This window comes from Lissotriton vulgaris, chromosome 1_2 (genome assembly GCF_964263255.1).
Source record: "Lissotriton vulgaris chromosome 1_2, aLisVul1.2, whole genome shotgun sequence".
NCBI classification, from domain to species: Eukaryota; Metazoa; Chordata; class Amphibia; order Caudata; family Salamandridae; genus Lissotriton; species Lissotriton vulgaris.
Window position 1 is genome coordinate 237,490,260 of NC_141686.1, and position 24,580 is coordinate 237,514,839.

Consider the following 24,580-nt stretch of genomic DNA (forward strand, 5'->3'; position numbering starts at 1 on the left):
CTGTACCCCAAAACGCAAACCTACCCCTGAACCCTAAAATACCCCTGTAACCCAAAACCCAAACCTAGCCCTGAACCCTAAAAATACCCCTGTACCCCAAAACTCAAACCTAGCCCTGAACCCTTAAAATACCCCTGTACCCCAAAGCCCAAAACTACCCCTGAACCTTAAAAATACCCCTATACCCCAAAACCCAAACCTAGCCCTGAACCCTAAAAATACGCCTTTACCCCAAAACCCATACCTATCCCTAAACGCTAAAACTACCCCAGTACCCCATAACCCAAAACTATATCTGAACCCTTAAAATACCCAAACACCCCAAAACATATACCTCAGTACCCCAAAACATATACCCCTATACCTATACTTACCTTATCCGAACATTTAAAAAAACATGCTTTTACCATTCATGCATTTACAACGAATTTCATTGTAAATGTATGCGTGGTAAAAGCATATAACATGTAATGCCATGCGTTATAATGGCCTTGCGGAGTCATGGTACTTTCATAATGAAAGTATGCGGAGTGATGGTCTGCGGAAAGAAAGTTGCAGAATAATGGGTGTTTACCCTCCCCCGGTAAGTGCATTGGTGGCACGGCGGCCCACATCTCCAGCAACATACTCATATTTTTTCACCACCGATTTGAAAAATGCACAGGTCTCTCTCATTGATGGCCAGCACCGACATACACTTTTAGACACACCTCCCGCCACAAGTTCTAGAATTCCGAACTTTAGAGCTGGGGAGCTACGTTCGAATCTCGGCATCAGGTCAACATCCTGTGATTCCAGGCAAATTGCTTTGTCTCCCCGTGCCTACCACAAATTAATGTGTTCTTCTGTAATGTAAATTGTGCTCATGCCATGTTGTCGAGTTCGCGCTTTATAATATTGCAAGGAAAAATAAAGTAAGGAAACTCGAGTTCACACACCACTGAACGCGCACTCTTAAGTGCATCAGCAGTGCACTGTGAATCGGAGCGTTTCACAGGCCTGTCACAGACAAGAAATGCTATCAAAACGAAATCCTACAAAACAATATACTACTGGCCGGCAGCAATTCATACCCGTACAACGTCGGGACGGGCTGCTAGTCCATACTAATATAATAAAGAGAGAGCCCAAACCTTTGAGGCGGGTAATCTCAGGAACCACAGCACCAATCACAACACCCAATACAGCGTTGGAAAGGGCAGTTGCAGCAGAAGGACATAGGCTATGCAGACGCCCACCATATACATTTAAAAAGTTAAAGAACCGTGACAGCAAAGTAGTCCCTTGTGGGCGTGTCTGCGTTGTGCTGTGGGGGCGTGACAAATGCTGGGGGCATGTGGTATGTTCCACCCTTTGGGCTGGTCTGTTCCCATGAGGCACAGGGTCAAGGCTGATTTGCATATGGCCATGTCTGAACTGGGGTGGTGTGGAGTGCAAAACAACGATGGATTTAGGCCCAGATCTCTGTACTGGGGTGAATGTATGACTTTGTTCTGCATTCTGTCCATCAACTGTTGTTTTTGCATTTGTCACCCCGAGTGGGATTGGGTATGCTCAGACGTGAGTGCCATGCTCTCCATGCTACTAGAGTCAAGCTATCCTGATTGAAAACGGTTGATATCCAGAAATTGGTCCTAGCATGTGTGAGTCAGATCCAGGAAAGACATGGCTTAGCAGTTCAAAGGGCCTGGAATGTTTCTCTTAGGCACAGGGTCATGGCTGAGGAGGTGTGGAGTGCAAAAAAAATGATGGATTATGGCCCCGATCTCTGTATTGGGGTGAACGTATGAGATTGTTCTGCATTCTGTCCATCATCTGTTGTTTATACAATCTGCACTTCATGCCATGTCTCATATACCGTGCTGGGGGTGTGGGCGGCTGCGGGGCGCGCGTCGTGTCAAATGTTTCATTGTTTTTTCTCTCCAGGTTCTGCACATTCCAGCTCCGGGTGTTCACCCTGCTCCCTTTAAATACCTCTGCACCCCATAATCAAAACCCACCCTTACTCCTTTAAATACCCCAACACCCTTAAACACTAACCCATCTTAACCCTATAAATATACCCTGTACCCCAAAACCCAAACCTATACCTAAATCCTAAAAATACCCCTGTACCCCAAAAACCAAACCTACCCCTGAACCCAAAAATACCTCTGTACCCCAAAACCCAAACTTAGCCCGAACCCTTAAAATAACCCTGTACCCCAAAACCCAAACCTACCCCTGAACCCTAAAAATACCCCTGCACCCCAAAACCCAAACCTAGCCCTGAACCATAAAAATAACCCTGTACCCCAAAACGCAAACCTACCCCTGAACCCTAAAATACCCCTGTACCCCAAAACCCAAACCTAGCCCTGAACCCTAAAAAGTACCCCTGTACCCCAAAACTCAAACCTAGCCCTGAACCCTTAAAATACACCTGTACCCCAAAGCCCAAAACTACCCCTGAACCTTAAAAATACCCCTATACCCCAAAACCCAAACCTAGCCCTGAACCCTAAAAATACGCCTGTACCCCAAAACCCATACCTATCCCTAAACGCTAAAACTACCCCTGTACCCCATAACCCAAAACTATATCTGAACCCTTAAAATACCCAAACACCCCAAAACATATACCTCAGTACCCCAAAACATATACCCCTATACCTATACTTACCTTATCCGAACATTTAAAAAAAACATGCTTTTACCATTCATGCATTTACAACGAATTTCATTGTAAATGTATGCGTGGTAAAAGCATATAACATGTAATGCCATGCGTTATAATGGCCTTGCGGAGTCATGGTACTTTCATAATGAAAGTATGCGGAGTGATGGTCTGCGGTAAGAAAGTTGCAGAATAATGGGTGTTTACCCTCCCCCGGTAAGTGCATTGGTGGCACGGCGGCCCACATCTCCAGCAACATACTCATATTTTTTCAACACCGATTTGAAAAATGCAAGGTCTCTCTCATTGATGGCCAGCACCGACATACACTTTTAGACACACCTCCCGCCACAAGTTCTAAAATAGCGAACTTTAGAGCTGGGGAGCTACGTTTGAATCTCGGCATCAGGTCAACATCCTGTGATTCCAGGCAAATTGCTTTGTCTCCCCGTGCCTACCACAAATTAATGTGTTCTTCTGTAATGTAAATTGTGCTCATGCCACATTGTCGAGTTCGCGCTATATAATATTGCAAGGAAAAATAAAGTAAGGAAACTCGAGTTCACACACTACTGAACGCGCACTCTTAAGTGCATCAGCAGTGCACTGTGAATCGGAGCGTTTCACAGGCCTGTCACAGATAAGAAATGCTATAAAAACAAAGTCCTACAAAACAATATACTACTGGCCGACAGCAATTCATACCCGGACAACGTCGGGACGGGCTGCTAGTCTATACTACTATTATAAAGAGAGAACTTGCACCTTTTGGCCAGGTAAACTCGGGAACCACAGCACCAATCACAACACCCAATACAGCGTTGGAAAGGGCAGTTGCAGCAGAAGGACATAGGCTATGCAGACGCCCACCATATACATTTAAAATGTAAAAGAACCGTTCCAGCAAAGTAGTCCCTTGTGGGCGTGTCTGCATTGTGCTGTGGGTGTGTGCTGGGGGCGTGACAATCGCTGGGGGCATTCCGTCACGAGTGTTGTTTTTTCTTCCCAGGTTCTATACATTCCTGCTCCCTTTAAATAGTAATTCAGTGGAGGTCCCATTCTCTTAGAACCACCCCAAGCACAGTTTTTTTTTTTTTTTTTTTTTTTTTTGGTAGACCTTTATTGCACATTTTGAATAAACACAGCGGAGTGCCTACAACCCCCTGGCAGGGCCGGCCGCAATCAGTGCATCATACAGTCACATTGGATCTCAGTTATATACATCTTTAGTACAAATGCAGTCCCAGACTGAGCTCCTGTAGGCACCATATATATTCCAATTGCAGTGGTCAGAGCATACGATGATGTAGCCGTATAGCCCTCATGTGATCTCGGTCTCATTTTCTGATTTTGTAGAACAAAGTCAACAGACTAACAATCCCAACACCCCCCCAACCCTACCCACTCCTGGTCTTAGCGAGCCTTACTATTGGACATACACAACGCTCAAGTTTTAGTTGTTGCAGGAAACGGCCCAGGGTGCAAGGCCATCTCGGGTAACCTATCGCTATTCTCACAGCGTACACTTGGATCGCAGTTGGGCATCAGAAGACAATCTGGCCTGGGCAATCTATCACAGCTAATGTCCAGTACACATGAAGCACAACAGCACTAGCACATTGCACAGCGCAGCCACCTTCTTCGCTTTCGAACAACATTCAATCCGACACAAGATCATGTTCCAGTAGTTCAGCAATCGTATTCCTTTCACTATCTGAATCTTCCAGAGACATTACATACAGCGTAAATGGAGCCCATATGTCTCGCGGGCGAGACCTCTCCGGCAGACCCTCATAATAACAGTGCAGTTGGTCTCTGCAGTAAGCCATATCCTTCAGCCATAGTTGCACGTCTGGTGCCCTCCTTCCCCCCCATCCCATAGCAACTCTTCTCTTGGCTAATTGGAGCGCCAGTACCACTAGTCTTCGCGATTGTGTTGCCACCCCAGAGGCTATTCCCAACAGGCAGAGCCGCACATCAAGTGGAACCTCAACTGAAGTCATAACCGTCAGACCCTCTGTTACCGCCTTCCAAAAGTCATACACTCGCGGGCAGCCCCAGGCAAGATGTATAAAGTCAGCATCATCCGCACCGCATCTCACGCAACTCGCAGTAGTGCGAAGCCCATACCTCACTAGTTGAATCGGTGTGTAGTACCACTGATGCAGAAATTTATAATGTAAGAGCCGGAAATTTCCATTTATCACGTATCCCCCCGTCATGTTGCAACACTCATTCCATTCGTCATCAGTAAGAGGGTCAGGAAGACTTCCATCCCACCGCGCTCTTGCCAGTTCCGCCCCCCCTCCCTCATCCTCCTGCGCAGCCTTGTACAGTTTAGAGACCAATTTAGCCCTGTCCTTAGCTGTATAAAGTAACTGCAATGCACTGAGAGTTGGAGGCTCCTCTGGGTATGTTGGATACAGATCCTTTATCGCAGCCCGCAGTCGGGCATAAATAAAAGTAGGCATGCACGTGTTAGTCGATCCAGCCGTCATGGCCTGCAAAGAGAGAAACGACGCCCCGGGAAAAAGGTCCCCCATGGTTTGCAATCCGGCTTCTCTCAGAACTTGCAACCCTCCTATCTCGCCGGTTACTGAAATATCAGAGTGGTAGAGTAGCGGCATAGCCGGTGCATATAACGGCAGGCGGGCCGCTCTTCGACCGAGGTGTTCCCAAGCTGTCGCTGTAATCCGCACTGTGTCTATCTCTCCCTTCTCAAAAACCGAGTGTTCATTAACTACCATGGCCCTCAGCGGATACGGCAGAACCGCACTCGCCTCAAGTGCCACATGTGGGGTGTACGGTGGAGCATTCAACCAATAACTCGCAAAATGCGCCTGCGCGCAGAGATAATACAGCCTCATGTCCGGCAGGGCGAACCCTCCCAGTGCATACGGTTTGGTCAGCACCTCCCAAGTCACTCTTGGTTTCTTGCCAGCCCATGTGAGAGTTATCAGGAGCGATCTGACCCTTGCAAAGAAATGCGACTTCAACAGGATAGGGATATTAGTGAAAAGGTAGAGAAATTTTGGCAACACCACCATTTTAATTAAGGATACTCGGTCCGCTAGAGTCAACGGGAGTCGAGTCCAGCGCGCTACTTGGTCTTCTAGTTTAGATACGGCAACACCATAGTTGGCCCGGATAACCTCCTGGCAGTCCCTGTGCACCCAGACCCCCAGATACCGAACCAACTCAGTTGCCCACTCCAGGGGGAACTCCAACTGGGTCCGTCGGGTCGCCTCCGTGAGCGGCATGATCACAGATTTGTCCCAATTTATAGTGAGACCAGAGTGTCGACCAAACTTAATGAATTCGCGTAGGATGTTCTCCAGGTGGAGAGCCGGATCCCTCACATACAGGACCATGTCATCCGCGTACATTGACACCGCCAGAGCACGGAGCGGGAATTTCAATGCAGCCTCAGCATATCGTTGACGCAAAATACAGGCTAGGGGTTCCATCATGATGGCAAACAGTAACGGAGACAGAGGGCACCCCTGTCTCGTTCCCCTCTGTATCGGGAACGATGAGGATACGTGGCCGTTGACTCTGACTCTTGCCGTGGGTGCAGTATATAAGAGGGCGATTAGTGACGTGAAAAAGAACGGTACCCCCATCCGGTGCAGGACCGCCATCATGTATTTCCATGCCACCGAATCGAAGGCCTTAGCCGCGTCCAGCATGACCGCGGCTGCAGGCAGTTCTGGTTTAAGCAGGTGCAGTACGGCAAAGAGTGTCCTTAAATTATGTGTAGTGGATCTGAGTGGGATGAAGCCTGATTGGTCCGGTAATACCATGACAGGCAGCAGCAACCGTAAGCGTGTTGCCAGGACTTTTGCAATGATCTTCACATCAGTGTTCATAAGTGAAAGGGGGCGATATGAGTCACATTTGTCAGGCGGTTTCCCCGGTTTAGGTAGTGCCACCAGCAGTGCCTCCCTCATGGTTGCCGGCAATTGCCCACAGTCAAACGCTTCCTCCAATACCTGAGCCAGCTGTGGGATCAGTAAATCTGCATATGTTTTATAGAATTCGGAGGGTAAGCCATCCGTACCAGCCGCCTTACCGCTAGGAAGGGCCGCTATCGCATCCCTGAATTCGGCCTCAGTTACGTGATGCATAAGGAATTCCTGCTGCCCCCTAGATAGCCACACCAAGGCTACATCTTCCAAATATCTATTCACTTCTTCCTCATCTGCTGTATCCCTATGCGCATAGAGTTGCTCATAATGTTTGGAGAAGCAGGTCAGTATACCCTCTGTGCTAGTAACCACATTCCCCTGATCCACAATTTCCTGCACTGTGCAGTGTCGTGCCCATGGCTCCCTGATCCGATCCGCCAGACCCTTGCCTGGTCTGCCCCCTTCGCCATAATACCTAGCTGTGGCTTTCTTGGAGAGGAATTTAACCTCCTGCTCAGCCAGATCGTTATATTCGTCCACTTTCGTTCGTATGTCAGCAAGAACCGTGCCATTCACTCCCTCCTCTAGTTGCCGCTCCAGTATCAGTAACTCTCTTTCTAACCTGGCCATGGAGCCCCTAATGGACGTGAGCACCCCAGACTTCAGCCCAATGCACGCACCCCTCACCGTCACCTTGAAGGCCTCCCATACCGTACCCATTTTGTCTACAGATCCCACGTTGTTAGTAAAAAACTCCTCAATTATCTGCCTCAGTCTCTCAGACAACACCTGATCCGTCAACACCCCAGAGGAAAGCCGCCAGGTGAAAGGAGCGGGAACCTGAGATGGGAGCTGCAGCACCAGTGTGACGGGCGCATGATCAGAGATGGTACGAGGCAGATGGTCAACACTCACCACCCAACCACTGACATCTCTCGTCATTAGCCAGTAGTCTAGTCGCGACCATGTATCATGCGCTGAGGTGTAGCAGGTGCCTTCCCGTTTAGTCGGGTTACGTAGTCTCCACACATCCAGCAGTCGCAACCCATCCATGCCCTCGCACACCGCGTCCACTGCCTTCTTACGCACAGGAGCTCTATCTTGCTTCCTATCTAGGTCTGAATCCAGAGTGACGTTCCAATCCCCCCCACAGATGATAGCCGAAGGTGCAAGTGAATATAGCTTGTTCCAGAGAGTCACATAAAATTCAGGGTCATCCACATTTGGTCCATAAACATTGAGCAGAGTTATCAGTGTGCCACACAATTTACCCTGTACTATTATGTATCTACCATGCAGGTCAATGTCTTCATGCACAATTTCAAAGGGAACATTTCTCTTGATCAGTATCATCACCCCTCTAGCATAGGAAGAGTATTTCGTAGCCAGTCTCACCCCCGCCCATTGTTTGCCCACCTGTTCGGCCGCCTTACCCTGAAGGTGCGTTTCCTGAAGGAGTGCAACCTGTACGCCATGTCTATTCAGAAAAGCAAGCATTTGTCTAGTTTTTTGCGGCCTATTGAGTCCCCGCACATTCCAAGTAATGCATGTAATCTTACCCCCCCTCTCCATAACACCAGTCCCGCAATCCACCCCTAATGCAGTAGGCTTTCCCCGGCTTACATCTCAGAGGCCCATCCTCAGCCACCATCAGCACATAAAGTACGTAATACCCTCCACTACGAAGGCTAATCCAGTACCAGAAGTTCCAATCATAGTCGAACAGCAACATAGGTCTCACTTCCTTGACCAGGTAAAAGAACAGTCCCCCAACATCCCCCAGTAACTCAACCCCCATCCCACCACCCACTTCAGCGTGCCCAAAATGCCAAAGCAATCCCTTTGTCCTCCCAACCCCAAACCCCAACAATATCAACAACTGCTTGTGGGGATCTCCCGTCATGGGGGGCGTAGTGGCACTCCACTCACGCCAGGTATTGACGAGAGCGTAGACCCAACATTTAGAAGTACATCCCCATACCTGCAATCCTATTTCGTGAATAAAAAAGGAACATATAATCGAGTAAACTCCAGCACATTTTTAGATTTGCTCCAGCTCGGGCCCTCAGCAAATAGGCCAGAGCTCATAGGCAAGTGGGCGCCGCATGCGCACCGCCGAACCATGCACATAACGCACAACGCTAGTGGCCCTCGGCCCGGCCTAGCAATGCTCACACCGGTGAAATGATCTATAAAGGGTCAGTGCTGCACAATCCACAGTGTCCCCATCAGTTAGTATGCTCCGTAGCCTACAACATATTCAGTCGCTGAGCAGGGCAAAGCAGATCCCACTGGACCCCGAGCCCCAGCAGCAATAACAGCCCAAGCTACAATGAAGGCGGCATATCGCAGTGACCAGCGGCAAGTCCCCCTCCACAGGCAATTGCACATCTACAGCTCAGGCGGCTTCTTCCTGCCCGCCATCGTCGTCTTCCCGACGGTCCCTCAGCCCTTTAGCTCTTCTTTTCAGTTGTTTGGCGTAGTCCATGGCCGACTTTGGGGAGGAAAAGATCTTATTGTCCGCAGGGGGCCCAATCCGCAGGCGTGCCGGATAAAGCATGGCATATGCTACGTCCTCAGATCGCAGCAACTGCTTCACCGCGGCAAATTCTTTCCGAGCCGTTTGCACCGCCATGGTGAAGTCGGGGTAAAACTCAAGTTTGTTTCCTTGGTATTCTATAGTCCCTTTTTCCCTCGCAAGCCGAAGAATGGTATCTCGGTCCCTATAGTTTAGTATCCTGGCTACTATCGGGCGCGGTGTTGCCCCAGGCGGAGGCCGTTTGGCTAGAGAGCGATGGGCCCGCTCCACTATAAAGAGTTTGGACAGGTGATCAGCCCCGAATATATCAATAATCATACGTTCCATGAAGTCTTCCATACGACCCACATTTGTGGATTCCGGCAGGCCCGTGACCCTTACATTGTTCCTTCTGGACCTCCCTTCCAACTCCTCGTTCTTGGCCTGTATGACCGCCAACACTCTCTCCATGCTGAACACCTTAGAGGAGACTGTGGCCAGACCATCTTCCGTGGCAGAGACTCTCTGTTCCACCTCCCCCATGCGCTCGTTTTGGCGGTCGAATTGCGTCGCCATTTGATCGAGGCGGTGGTTGACAGACTCCATGGTACCTTCGATCGATTGTAAGGTCTTTTGCATGGCTACCAGGGTGGTTTCCAAGTTCGGGGCGCCCCCTACAGCCCCCCCCTGATCCGGGTCAGCAGGCGCCTGGGAAGATGTGTGCGCAGTCTTTTTGTTTGCTTCAAATGTTATTTTCGGCTGAGTCCTGTCTGTCCTGCCCATGGTGGCGGTTAATTCAGCCCAGGAAGAGATGCCAAGCAGAGCCGAGGCTATTTCAGGCTATGCTCACAGGCCAGGCCCAGTACACTGCCCAGTGCTATTTCCAGCCGCTTTCCGTGCACCACAGCCTGGCTCTGGCAGGCCAACTGCCTTTCGTTAGAGGAAGCCGAAGCGCACCTCGTCACAATGTCAGGCCCTTCGCAGCCACATGCGTTACAGCCAGCACAGTGCCCAATGGAGCGCAGCACAGCTCCACTGCCGCGTGTATAGTTCGTGCAGACTGGGGCTTCGTTATGCAAGAGTCCCCTATAAGGCCAAGGTCTCCCGATCTGTTAGTAGTCCCTGGAAATGGCGGTTGCCGCTCAAGTCTCCAGCCTCTCAGCGCAGCTCAGGGCCCCAGCCGTTCCGCTGTATATGGGACGCTCCACCGCTACAGCCCAGGGCGATAAGGACACCCCACTGGGTCACAGCTCCGCCATCTCCGCGTACCGCAGCTCATCCGCCCTTCCCCCGCTAGCCCTAGCTCGCGCGGCGCGGCCTAACCATGCCCGGCGCCACCTCCGCAGCCCCGGGCTTGCGTAGTGCCCCGCCCCACTCACCAGCGCCAGCAGGCCGGTCTCAGTCCGCTCCGCTGCTACGTCGGTGCTTCTCCGCTGTTGTGCTGCGCCACCGACTCTCCTCCGCAGTCCGCCGACTCCACACCTCCGGGACGGCTCACGCAGGAGGCAACAGCGTTCTCAGGTCAGACGGCAGCAAAGCGTCTCCTCCACGAGGTCGCCAGACCGCACCAGCGGGAACGCGGTTCAGAGCGTCCCGATCCTCAGGGGCTCACCAAGTCGCCGCAGGCGCCGGAAAAAAGCATCGCATCCGACCCCAGCTGGCAGTGGGGTTCACTCGGCGTCTTTTCAGGGTGCAGGCACAAGAAATGTTAGGATAAATTGGCAAATGTTAATAGGTCTCAACAGAGCCTCACGTAAGTGCGGCCATCTTGTCCGGCGCCCTCTAGCGCCCCCCACCCCAAGCACAGTTATGGGCAAAAATACAACTAAAAGGCCCTGCAAAGCATTATGGGATAAGCTTAGCATAAGTTTTAGCATTCATGAAAGGGTTTCAATGTTTTTGAATTTTACTCATCAGGGACATCTTGGGACGACGAGGTGAACTGCAGCTTGATGTATAACATTTTAAATGCGATTGCATTTGCCTCATCAGGGACATCTAGGGACGGCGAGGTGAACTGCAGCTTGATATATAATATTTTAAATGCTATTGCATTTGCATCATCAGGGACATCTAGGGAAATGAGGTGAACTGCAGCTTGATGTGTAATATTTTAAATGCTATTGCATTTGCCTCATCGGGGACATCTAGGGACCATGAGGTGAACTGCAGCTTGATGTATAATATTTTAAATGAGATTGCATTTGCCTCTTGGGGACAACTGGGGAGAACGAGGTGAACTGCAGCTCTTTGTAGAATTATTTGGATACTATAATATTCACTTCCCACTGCTAATCTCGTCCCATAATGGTTTGCAGGGGCTTGATCTCAAAATCATCACCTCTCTCACTGCTTGCTGGAAGCTAATTTCACTTTTGTGAAATGACTATATGCATTTTAGCATGTAGAAATACTTGTTATTTTACCTTGAATATATGAGGTTTCTGTTTTAATAATTGGAAGTCTGACGGAACGAAATATTGCAGATTTATTGTACCAAGTTTGAGCCAATTCCGCCCACCCCTACTTTAAATACACCTGCACCCCATAATCGTAACCCACCCTTACTCTATAAAATACCCCAACACCCTTAAACACTAACCCATCTTAACCCTATAAATATACCCCGTACCACAAAGCCCAAACCTATCCCTAAACCCTAAAAATACCCCTGTACCCCAAAACCAAAACCTAGCCCTGAACCCTATAAATACCCCTGTACCTCGAAACCCAAACATACCCCTGAACCCTAAAAATACCCCTGTACCCCAAAACCCAAACCTACCCCTGAACCCTAAAATACCCCTGTACCCCAAAACCCAAACCTAGCCCATAACCCTTAAAATACCCCTGTACCCCAAAACCCAAACCTACCCCTGAACCCTAAAAATACCCCTGTACCCCAAAACCTAAACCTAGCCCAGAAACCGAAAAAATCCCCTGTATCCCAAAACCCAAACCTAGCCCTGAACCCTAAAAATACCCCTGTACCCCAAAACCCAAACCTAGCCCTGAACCCTTAAAATACCCCTGTACCCCAAAACCCAAACCTACCCCTGAACCCTAAAAATACCCCTATACACCAACACCCAAACCTAGCCCTGAACCCTAAAAATACCCCTGTACCCCATAACCCAAAACTATATCTGAACCATTAAAACACCCAAACACCCAAAAACATATACCTCAGTACCCCAAAACATATACCCCTATACCCATACTTGCCTTATCCAAACATTTTTAAAAAACATGCTTTTACCATTCATGCATTTACAACGAATTTCGTTGTAAATGTATGCGTGGTAAAAGCATATAAAATGTAATGCCATGCGTTATAATGGCATTGCGGAGTCATGGTACTTTCGTAATGAAAGTATGCAGAGTGATGGTATGCGGAAAGAAATTTACGGAATAATGGGTGTTTACCCTCCCCCGTAAGTACATTGGTGGCACGGCAGCCCACATCTCCAGCAACATACTCATATTTTTTCACCACCAATTGGAAAAATGCACAGGTCTCTCACATTGATGCCCAGCACCGACATTCACTTTTAGACACACCTCCCACCACAAGTTCTAGAAATGCGAACTTAAGAGATGGGCAGCTACGTTAGAATCTCGGCATCAGCTCAACATCCTGTGATTCCAGGCAAATCGCTTTGTCTCCCCGTGCCTACCACAAATCAATGTGTTCTTCTGTAATGTAAATTGTGCTCATGCCATGTTGTCAAGTTCGCGCTATATAATATTGCAAGGAAAATAAAGTAGGGAAACTCGAGTTCACACACTACTGAACGCGCACTCTTAAGAGCATCAGCAGTGCACTGTGAATCGCAGCGTTTCACAGGCCTGTCACAGATAAGAAATGCAATCAAAATGAAATCCTATGAAACAATATACTACTGGCCGGCAGCAATTCATACCCAGACAACGTCAGGACGGGCTGCTAGTCTATACTACTATTATAAAGAGAGAACAGACACCTTTTGGCAAGGTAAACTCGGGAACTACAGCGCCAATCCACACACCCAATACAGCGTTGGAAAGGGCAGTTGCAGCAGAAGGACATAGGCTATGCAGACTCCCACCATATACATTTAAAAGGTAAAAGAACCGTGCCAGCAAAGTAGTCCCTTGTGGGCATGTCTGCATTGTGCTGTGGGCGTGTGCTGGGGGCGTGACAAACGCTGGGGGCGTGTGGTACGTTCCGCCCTTCGGGCTGGACTGTTCCCATGATGCACAGGGTCAAGGCTGATTTGCATATGACCATGTCTGAACTGGGGTGGTGTGGAGTGCAAAAAAACGATGGATTTAGGCCCAGATCTATGTACTGGGGTGAATGTATGACATTGTTCTGCATTCTGTCCATCAACTGTTGTTTTTGCATTTGTCACCCCGATTTGGATGGGGATGCTCAGACGTGAGTTCCATGCTCTCCACACCACTGGAGTCAAGTTATCCTGAGGAAGACAGCGGATTCAGTAATCAGTTATAGGATGATTGATTCTGGTCTAGGAAAGACATGGCTTAGCAGCTTGTGCTCAGGATCAAGGCTAATTTGAATATGGTCATGTCTGAACTGTGGTGGTGTGGAGTGCAAAAATCCAATGGATTTAGGCCCAGATCTCTGTACTGGGGTAAATGTATGACATTGTTTTGCATTCTGTCCATCAACTGTTGTTTTTACGTTTTGTCCTTCATGCCTCCGGGTGTCCACCCTGCTCCCTTTAAATACCCCCGCACCCCATATTCATAAGCCACCCTTACTCCTTAAAATACCCCAACACCCTTAAACACTAACCCATCTTAACCCTATAAATATACCCTGTACCCCAAAAGCCAAACCTATCCCTAAACCCTAAAAATACCCCTGTACCCCAAAACCCAAACCTAGCCCTGAACCCTATAAATACCCCTGTACCTCAAAACCCAAACCTACCCCTGAACCCTAAAAATACCCTGTACCCCAAAACCCAAACCTAGCCCTGAACCCTAAAAATACCCCAAAACCCAAACTTAGCCCTGAACCCTAAAAATACCCCTGTACCCCAAAACCCAAACCTAGCCCTGAACCCTAAAATACCCCTGTACCCCAAAACTGAAACCTAGCCCTGAACCCTATAAATACCCCTATACCCGAAAACCCAAACCTAGCCCTGAACCATAAAAATAACCCTGTACCCCAAAACCGTAACCTACCCCTGAACCTTAAAATACCCTGGTACCCCAAAACCCAAACCTAGCCCTGAACCCTTAAAATACCCCTGTACCCTTAAAATACCCCTATACCCCAAAACCCAAACCTAGCCCAGAACCCTAAAAATACCCCAGTACCCCAAAACCCATAACTATCCCTAAACTCTAAAGGTATCCCTGTAACTCTAACACAAAACTATATCTGAACTAACCCTGGGCTTTTAACTCATGTCACGTAGCATAGCATAGCATCTAGATGAAAATTACTCTCAGACGTTTTGAAAAAGCAATTTTACATGATTAACAGCATATACTCAATTCACAAGAAAGAACTATTACATTGAAAATATTAGGTAATGAGAGAGCTGATGATTTTGGGGTCCCCCCTAACCTAGGGGGAGCAGCAAGCAGATGCCTTGAACACAAAGAGCATAAACAAAAAGCACATTTTGTTGAACTTCAGTGGTGATCCCATCATTTTAGGACCACCCCAAGCACAGTTATTGGCAAAAAACAATCCCAACCAAAGGCCCTGCAAAGCATTATGGGACAAGATTAGCCGTGGCAGTGAATATTATAGTATCCAATATCAAAATAATTCTACATAGAGCTGCAGTTCCACTGGTCGTCCCTAGATGTCCCTCACAAGTCAAATGCAAAGCATTGAAATTATTCTTACATTAAGCTGCAATTCCACTGGTCGTCCCTAGATGTCCCTCACGAGTCAAATGCAAAACCATTGAAACCCTTTCATCAAGCATTTGCATTTGACTCGTGAGGGACATCTAGGGACGACCAGTGGAACTGCAGCTCTTTGTAGAATTCTTTTGCTATTGTATACTATACTAGCAGCCCGTCCCGACGTTGTCCGGGTATGAATTGCTGTCGGCCAGTAGTATATTGTTTTGTAGGACTTCGTTTTGATAGCATTTCTTATCTGTGACAGGCCTGTGAAACGCTCCGATTCACAGTGCACTGCTGATGCACTTAAGAGTGCGCGTTCAGTAGTGTGTGAACTCGAGTTTCCTTACTTTATTTTTCCTTGCAATATTATATAGCGCGAACTCGACAATGTGGCATGAGCACAATTTACATTACAGAAGAACACATTAATTTGTGGTAGGCACGGGGAGACAAAGCAATTTGCCTGGAATCACAGGATGTTGACCTGATGCCGAGATTCAAACCTAGCTCCCCAGCTCTAAAGTTCGCAATTTTAGAACTTGTGGCGGGAGGTCTGTCTAAAAGTGTATGTCGGTGCTGGCCATCAATGAGAGAGACCTGTGCATTTTTCCAAACGGTGTTGAAAAAATATGAGTATGTTGCTGGAGATGTGGGCCGCCGTGCCACCAATGCACTTACCGGGGGAGGGTAAACACCCATTATTCTGCAACTTTCTTTCCGCAGACCATCACTCCGCATACTTTCATTATGAAAGTACCATGACTCCGCAAGGCCATTATAACGCATGGCATTACATGTTATATGCTTTTACCATGCATACATTTACAATGAAATATGTTGTATATGCATGAATGGTAAAAGCATGTTTTTTTTAAATGTTCGGATAAGGTAAGTATAGGTATAGGGGTATATGTTTTGGGGTACTGAGGTATATGTTTTGGGGTGTTTGGGTATTTTAAGGGTTCAGATATAGTTTTGGGTTATGGGGTACAGGGGTAGTTTTAGCGTTTAGGGATAGGTATGGGTTTTGGGGTACAGGCGTATTTTTAGGGTTCAGGGCTAGGTTTGGGTTTTGGGGTATAGGGGTATTTTTAAGGTTCAGAGGTAGTTTTGGGCTTTGGGGTACAGGGGTATTTTAAGGGTTCAGTGCTAGGTTTGAGTTTTGGGGTACAGGGGTATTTTTAGGGTTCAGGGCTAGGTTTGGGTTTTGGGGTACAGGGGTATTTTAGGGTTCAGGGGTAGGTTTGCGTTTTGGGGTACAGGGTTATTTTTATGGTTCAGGGCTAGGTTTGGGTTTTGGGGTGCAGGGGTATTTTTAGGGTTCAGGGGTAGGTTTGGGTTTTGGGGTACAGGGGTATTTTAAGGGTTCGGGCTAGGTTTGGGTTTTGGAGTACAGAGGTATTTTTGGGTTCAGGGGTAGGTTTGGTTTTTGGGGTTCAGGGGTATTTTTAGGATTTAGGTATAGGTTTGGGTTTTGGGGTACAGGGTATATTTATAGGGTTACGATGGGTTAGTGTTTAAGGGTGTTGAGGTATTTAAAGGAGTAAGGGTGGGTTTTGATTATGGGGTGCAGAGGTATTTAAAGGGAGCAGGGTGAACACCCGGAGCTGGAATGTGCAGAACCTGGGAAGAAAAAACAATGAAATATTTGACACGACGCGCGCCCCGCAGCCGCCCACACCCCCAGCACGGTATATGAGACATGGCATGAACTGCAGATTGTTTAAACAACAGATGATGGACAGAATGCAGAACAATCTCATACGTTCACCCCAATACAGAGATCTGGGCCAAAATCCATCATTTTTTTTTGCACTCCACTCCTCCTCAGCCATGACCCTGTGCCTAAGAGAAACATTCTAGGCCCTTTGAACTGCTAAGCCATGTCTTTCCTGGAGCTGACTCACACATGCTAGAACCAATTTCTGGCTATCAACCGTTTTCACTTAGAATAGCTTGACTCTACTGGCGAGAAGAGCATGGCACTCACGTCTGAGCATACCCATACCACTCGGGGTGACAAATGCAAAAACAACAGTTGATGGACAGAATGCAGAACAATGTCATACATTCACCCCAGTACAGAGATCTGGCCCTAAATCCATCGTTGTTTTGCACTCCACACCACCCCAGTTCAGACATGGCCATATGCAAATCAGCCTTGACCCTGTGCCTCATGGGAACAGACCAGCCCAAAGGGTGGAACATACCACATGCCCCCCCCCCATTTGTCACGCCCCCACAGCACAACGCAGACACGCCCACAAGGGACTACTTTGCTGGCACGGTTCTTTTACCTTTTAAATGTATATGGTGTGCGTCTGCATAGCCTATGTCCTTCTGCTGCAACTGCCCTTTCCAACGCTGTATTGGGTGTTGTGATTGGTGCTGTGGTTCCTGAGTTTACCCGCCTCAAAGGTTCAAAGTTCTTCCTTTATAATAGTAGTATAGATAATATTCACTGCCCACTGATAATTTCATTCCATAATGCTTTGCAGGGCCTTTGGTTGGGAATGTTTTTTTGCCAATAACTGTGTTTGGGTTTGTCCTAAGAGGATGGGACCACAACTAAATTGTTCAATAAGATGTGCTTTTTTGTTTTCAAGGCATCTGTTTGGTACTCTCCCTAGGTTAAGGAGGATCCCAAAATCATCACATCTCCCACTGCTTGCCAATATTTTAGTTTCACCATTGTTAAACCATATGCACTTTAGCATATACAGATAGAGAAGCTTAGTTTATCATATCTGGTCGTGTACAGGAAGTTTTATGCAGTTATTTTGCAAGTTAAGTACTACTACTTAAAGCATCTGAACCCTTATAATACCCAAACACATCAAAACATATACTTCTGTACCTATACTTATCTTAACCAAACATTTAAAAAAACATGCTTTAACCATTTAAGCATTTACGTGGTGAAAGCATATGAAATGTAATGCTATGCGTTATAATGGCATTGCGCAGTCATGGTACTTTCGGAATGAAAGTATGCGGAGTGATGGTATGCGGAAAGAAAGTTGCGGAATAATGGGTGTTTATCCTCCCCCGGTATGTACATTGGTGGCACAGCGGCCCACATCTCCAGCAACATACTCGTATTTTTTCACCACCGACTTGAAAAATGCACAGGTCTCTCTCATTGATGGGCAGCACCGACATACACTTTTAGACACACCTCCAGCCACAAGTTCTAGAATTGCGAACTTTAGAGCTGGGGAGCTACGTTCGAATCTCGGCATCAGCTCAACATCCTGTGATTCCAGGCAAATGGCTTTGTCTCCCCGTGCCTACCACAAATGAATGTGTTCTTCTGTAATGTAAATTGTGCTCTTGCCATGTTGTCGAGTTCGCGCTATATAATATTGCAAGGAAAAATAAAGTAGGGAAACTCGAGTTCACACACTACGGAACGCGCACTCTTAAGTGCATCAGCAGTGCACTGTGAATTGGAGCATTTCACAGGCCTGTCACAGATAAGAAATGCTATCAAAATGAAATCCTACAAAACAATATACTTCTGCCCGGCAGCAATTCATACCCGGACAACGTCGGGACGGGATGCTAGTACTATTATAAAGAGAGAACTTGCACCTTTTGGCCAGGTAAACTCGGGAACCACAGCACCAATCACAACACCCAAAACAGCGTTGGAAAGGGCAGTTGCAGCAGAAGGACATAGGCTATGCAGACGCCCACCATATACATTTAAAATGTAAAAGAACCGTGCCAGCAAAGTAGTCCCTTGTGGGCGTGTCTGCATTGTGCTGTGGGTGTGTACTGGGGGCATGACAATCGCTGGGGGCATTCCGTCACGAGTGTTGTTTTTTCTTCCCAGGTTCTATACATTCCTGCTCCCTTTAAATAGTAATTCAGTGGAGGTCCCATTCTCTTAGAACCACCCCAAGCATAGTTATGGGCAAAAATACAACTAAATGGCCCTGCAAAGCATTATGGGATAAGCTTAGCATAATTTTTAGCATTCATGAAAGGGTTTCAATGTTTTTGAATTTTACTCATCAGGGACATCTTGGGACGACGAGGTGAACTGCAGCTTGATGTATAATATTTTAAATGCTATTGCATTTGCATCATCAGGGACATCTAGGGACATGAGGTGAACTGCAGCTTGATATATATTTTAAATGCTATTGCATTTGCATCATCAGGGACATCTAGGGACATGAGGTGAACTGCAGCTTGATGTGTAATATTTTAAATGCTATTGCATTTGCCTCATCAGGGACATCTAGGGGCCATGAGGTAAACTGCAGCTTGATGTATAATATTTTAAATGCTATTGCATTTGCATCATCAGGGACATCTAGGGACATGAGGTGAACTGCAGCTTGATGTGTAATATTTTAAATGCTATTGCATTTGCCTCATCAGGGACATCTAGGGACCATGAGGTGAACTGCAGCTTGATGTGTAATATTTTAAATGCTATTGCATTTGCCTCTTGGGGACAACTGGGGAGAACGAGGTTAACTGCAGCTCTTTGTAGAATTATTTGGATACTATAATATTCACTTCCCACTGCTAATCTCGTCCCATAATGGTTTGCAGGGGCTTGATCTCAAAATCATCACCTCTCTCACTGCTTGCTGGAAGCTAATTTCACTTTTGTGAAATGACCATATGCATTTTAGCATGTAGAAATACTTGTTATTTTACCTTGAATATATGAGGTTTCTGTTTTAATAATTGGAAATCTGACGGAACGAAATATTGCGGATTTATTGTACCAAGTTCGCGCCAATTCCGCCCACCCCTACTTTAAATACCCCTGCACCCCATAATCATAACCCACCCTTACTCTATAAAATACCCCAACACCCTTAAACACTAACCCATCTTAACCCTATATATATACCATGTACCCCAAAACCCAAACCTATCCCTAAACCCTAAAAATACCCCTGTAGCCCAAAACCAAAACCTAGCCCTGAACCCTATAAATACCCCTTTACCTCAAAACCTAAACATACCCCTGAACCCTAAAAACCCTGTACCCCAAAACCCAAACCTACCCCTGAACCCTAAAATACCCCTGTACCCCAAAAACCAAACCTACCCCTGAACCCTATAAATACCCCTGTACCCCAAAACCCAAACCTAGCCCAGAACCCTAAAATACCCCTGTATCCCAAAACCCAAACCTAGCCCTGAACCCTAAAAATACCCCTGTACCCCAAAACCCAAACCTAGCCCTGAACCCTTAAAATACCCCTGTACCCCAAAACCCAAACCTACCCCTGAACCCTAAAAATACCCCTATACCCCAAAACCCAAACCTAGCCCTGAACCCTAAAAAAACCCCTGTATCCCATAACCCAAAACTATATCTGAACCATTAAAATACCCAAACACCCCAAAACATATACCTCAGTACCCCCAAAACATATACACCTATACCCATACTTGCCTTATCCAAACATTTTTAAAAAACATGCTTTTACCATTCATGCATTTACAACAATTTTCGTTGTAAATGTATGCGTGGTAAAAGCATATAAAATGTAATGACCTGCGTTATAATAGCATTGCGGAGTCATCGTACTTTCATAATGAAAGTATGCGGAGTGATGGTCTGCGGAAAGAAAGTTGCGGAATAATGGGTGTTTACCCTCCCCCGGTAAGTACATTGGTGGCACGGCGGACCACATCTCCAGCAACATACTCATATTTTTTCACCACCGATTTGAAAAATGCACAGGTCTCTCTCATTGATGGCCAGCACCGACATACACTTTTAGACACACTTCCCGCCACAAGTTCTAGAATTGCGAACTTTAGACCTGGGGAGCTACATTTGAATCTCGCCATCAGGTCAACATCCTGTGATTCTAGGCAAATTGCTCTGTCTCCCCGTGCCTACCACAAATGAATGTGTTCTTCTGTAATGTAAATTGTGCTCATGACATGTTGTCGAGTTTGCGCTATATAATATTTAGGCTTTCCTGTTTTCAGTTTCTATTTTTGGTAAATTCTGGTGGTGTTTTTTCAGTGTTTTCCAGTGATTTCCATACCTCAAAAAAACAGTGCTTTTCAGTGTTAACTCATTTTCGCGCCATAAAAAACAACTGAAACGTGTTTTACCGGGGTTTATGGAAAACTTTGCTTTTATCATTGCTTTTTCAATTTTTATTCAGAAATTGTATACTGCTCTACAGTTAAGTTTTACTTTTTTAAACATGAAATATTCAAGAACACATACATACTCCCATGCACTGACTACCTTCCCACGAGTTACCCAAAATACCGGTTTACTTTCTCTAATTGTTTATACAGCCTATATTACTATTAAATGTAAAGCAAGATTGTTTTATGTTACACACAGAGAAGTTCGGTTTTTAGAACACAGATCCTTCACCAAATTATTTCAATGTGCTCGCAAAGTGAATAGCTAAGGAAAATGATACGTAGTTATGGGGCACTGGAATTATGCGGCACAAGAGGAACAATTATGCTGCAGAAGAGGGCCAATTATGCTGCAGGAGAGGGCCAATTATGCTGCAGAAGAGTGCCAAATTACGTGGCAGGGTTGACAGTTATGCAGCAAGAAAATGTAAACTATGCTGCATAATGCGGCACATTTGCTGATAGTATTGCTTCACTATTTCAACACTTGTTAACACTGTCTGGGAATAGATTGTACCTCATTAGTACCAAGTTTAACAGTCAAACATAGCCATAAGCAACAGAAAGGTGACCATTCAACCTTTACAATGGGCCTTCCGTTACACTGCAACACATGGCACGAGGCTTTGCCAATGCTTGTAGCTATATGCGATCAGGAGCTAAACTTTCCTAAAAACACTTTGTTTTCAAAACAGGCGTTCCAGCTTTAGCTTTAACATAAAATAGCACCTTTATTCCCCATCGCTTATTGCAGTATTATACCTCTACTTGTACTTTGTTCGCTTTTGTAACCTGCACACATATCACTATTTCCTCCTGTAATGTACCGATTGCTACCTCATGTATTTTGGTTGCTCACTATTGTCACTTTTGATTCATGTAACTTAACGTTTGCTTTTCTAATTTGTTCACTAGTAATTTTCTCCTCATGTATCATTACTGTTCCTATTGTGAAGCGCTCTGACACCTTCGGGTAAAGTCTGCGCTATATAAAATCGCATAAATAAATTGCTAGGTCCCTTGGCTTACATAACTGAACGATATTGGTAGAAGTTTAATACCTTAAGTACCACAATTAAAAGAAGAAAAAAAATTAAACAAAGATGTCGTGCAGTCCCCAAAGATCTGAAGAAGATTTGTTTATTCTTCATTTGCCACTTAAAAAATCTGGTGGTGGGAATTGCCCCTAAACTCCCCACTCAAAAATCTGGTTGAAGGGTGATACATCCCTCGTAGTTTGTGCCCCCACCACGAGCAGAAGCACGACGGAGAGCACTAGGGGGCATATTACCAACAACTAGCGATAATTTTTGTCTCTAACTTGTTTAGAGACAAAAATTATCGCCGCACATCGGCGATTTTTATCGCAGATAAACCTTGCTATTATCAAGGTTTATCGCAAATGCGATAAAAAACGGCCGCAATGCATGAATATCGCTGAAAAGTCAGCGATATTCATGCATTATCGAGCAAATGCTCTTAGCCATGTTATCCACCTCCCATTGGATAACATGGCTAAGAACTGCTCAGGGCAGGTGTTAGCTTTTGGAGATATTCACGCTTAGCGCGAATATCTCCATAAGTTGGTGATAGGAGATAGCGATGTTAGCGACTGTTTCCAGTCGCTAACATCTTGGCACGCCCACTTTGCATGTCATTAGTGATAAATATCACTGACATGCAAAGCGGGGCCCAAGATGGTCGCTATCTCCTATTAGCTGTCACTAACTGGTGTTAGCGACAGCTTGGTAATAGGGAGATAATTTTATCTCCGCTTTCTTGGCTTTTAAAGCCAAAAAAGCGGAGATAAACCCCGTTGATAATATGCCCCTAGGTCCCAAGCGAGATTCATTTATATTTATTTATTAGAGCTCGGTTCTTGGCTCCCGGCCATGGCGTAGCACTCGGAACTGCAGGCAGTGGCAAGAGAGCTCAGGAAGGGGAGGAGGGGGGCTTCACTGCTGGAATTGCAAGGGGCGCTGTACATCCAGTCTGACAGTGGCTGTAACAAGGGGTGAAAACAAAAGCCTAAATTACAAGTAAATGGTCTTTTAAAGACCTGTTAACTATTCGGGTGTGGCTGCAATGAGACAGACGCAAGGCATCAAAGCTGTGCCAGCCCGAGGTGACACACACGACGGGGGTGGGGGGTGGGCTGATACAGACACTCTCTTAAGAAAGTCTCTTCTGCCGGGATACCGGAAGAGCAGATGCTCGTAATTAAAATGGACTTGAGGAGCTGTTTATGGGGTCACAATCCTGGGATAGCAGAGGCTGCGGCTAGTCAGGCCTGAGGTGAACTGGCAAAAAGATGTATATACAAGTGGTGCAGTAGTTTAAATGTAAATATATTTGGTAGAGCTGTTCTTGGTCAAAGTACAAGTTCATACTTCCTGCAGAGCGGATTGGAAGGACTCTGTTAAAGGTGTGGGGGTCGGGCATGCAGCACGTCACCATGGAGGTGCAGACGCTAAGGGGAGTGGTGTCCTAATGCACCAATGAGTGCCACAAACCGCTTCTGACCTGCCCTCACGGGTATCACGGCTTGGAGGGCCTCTTGCAAAGGCTGTAACCCTTCCCTTTCCCAAGTCATCACTGTGTGGAACTTGGGAACGGGAGGGGTTGTACGAGGCAGCTCTAATTGACTGAAAGGCAGCCTCTGGAGTACAGGGCTGACACTGTACATGCCCAGGGCTGCTTAAAAAATGTGACGCTTTAACACGTCATTACTCGGCAGTCCCGGGGACTCCGAAGTGCTGCTGGCCTGGGCTGGCAGAATTTCAGGCCATACTAGACTGCTTAAGTTAAATTCATTTTCAGCCAAAAACATGACGTAAAAGCGCATGCGCCCCTATGAAATATGCCCGGGTGCCTGATGTCTGTTTTTTGACGAGGCGATCTGCACAGTATGCTTTGTTTTTAAAGCAAAATGGATGGTAATTGCTTTTTGCAATTACCATTCATAAAGCTGTGAAATTACTAAGGGCGCCCAACTATAGAAACTGCCACTACACAGAACTATCGCCGAATGCAAAGCGCAGTGCCCGTTTCAAGAGCACGGCGCTGAAAGTAAGTGTGTTTGAAGGCCATGAACAGCGGGAGGAGGGGTAAATGTTTCATGGAATTACCAATGCCTTGGCGATGAGGAGCCTCAGTCAGAACAGCACAGAGTCAGTGGCAAAGTACATGCGTGTGCAGAGGCAGTTAAAATGGATCTGCCTCTGCAGCATGACGCAGCTGAGGGGTGAAAGTCTAAATTTAGTGACTCAAACGTGAAGGAGCTTCAAGAGAGTTGAAACACTTTTGGGGTAAGGGAGTTTGTGTGTTCACCCCAAAGCGCTGTACTTGCTCACATAAATAATCAGAGAGATAGTGTCTAGAACATATCTAGAACCCCTGCGCGACGTATTCCTGAGTGTATGAAGACTGTGGCATACTTCTGGAACAGCGCTGTGTGATGTAGAAGTATTGCGA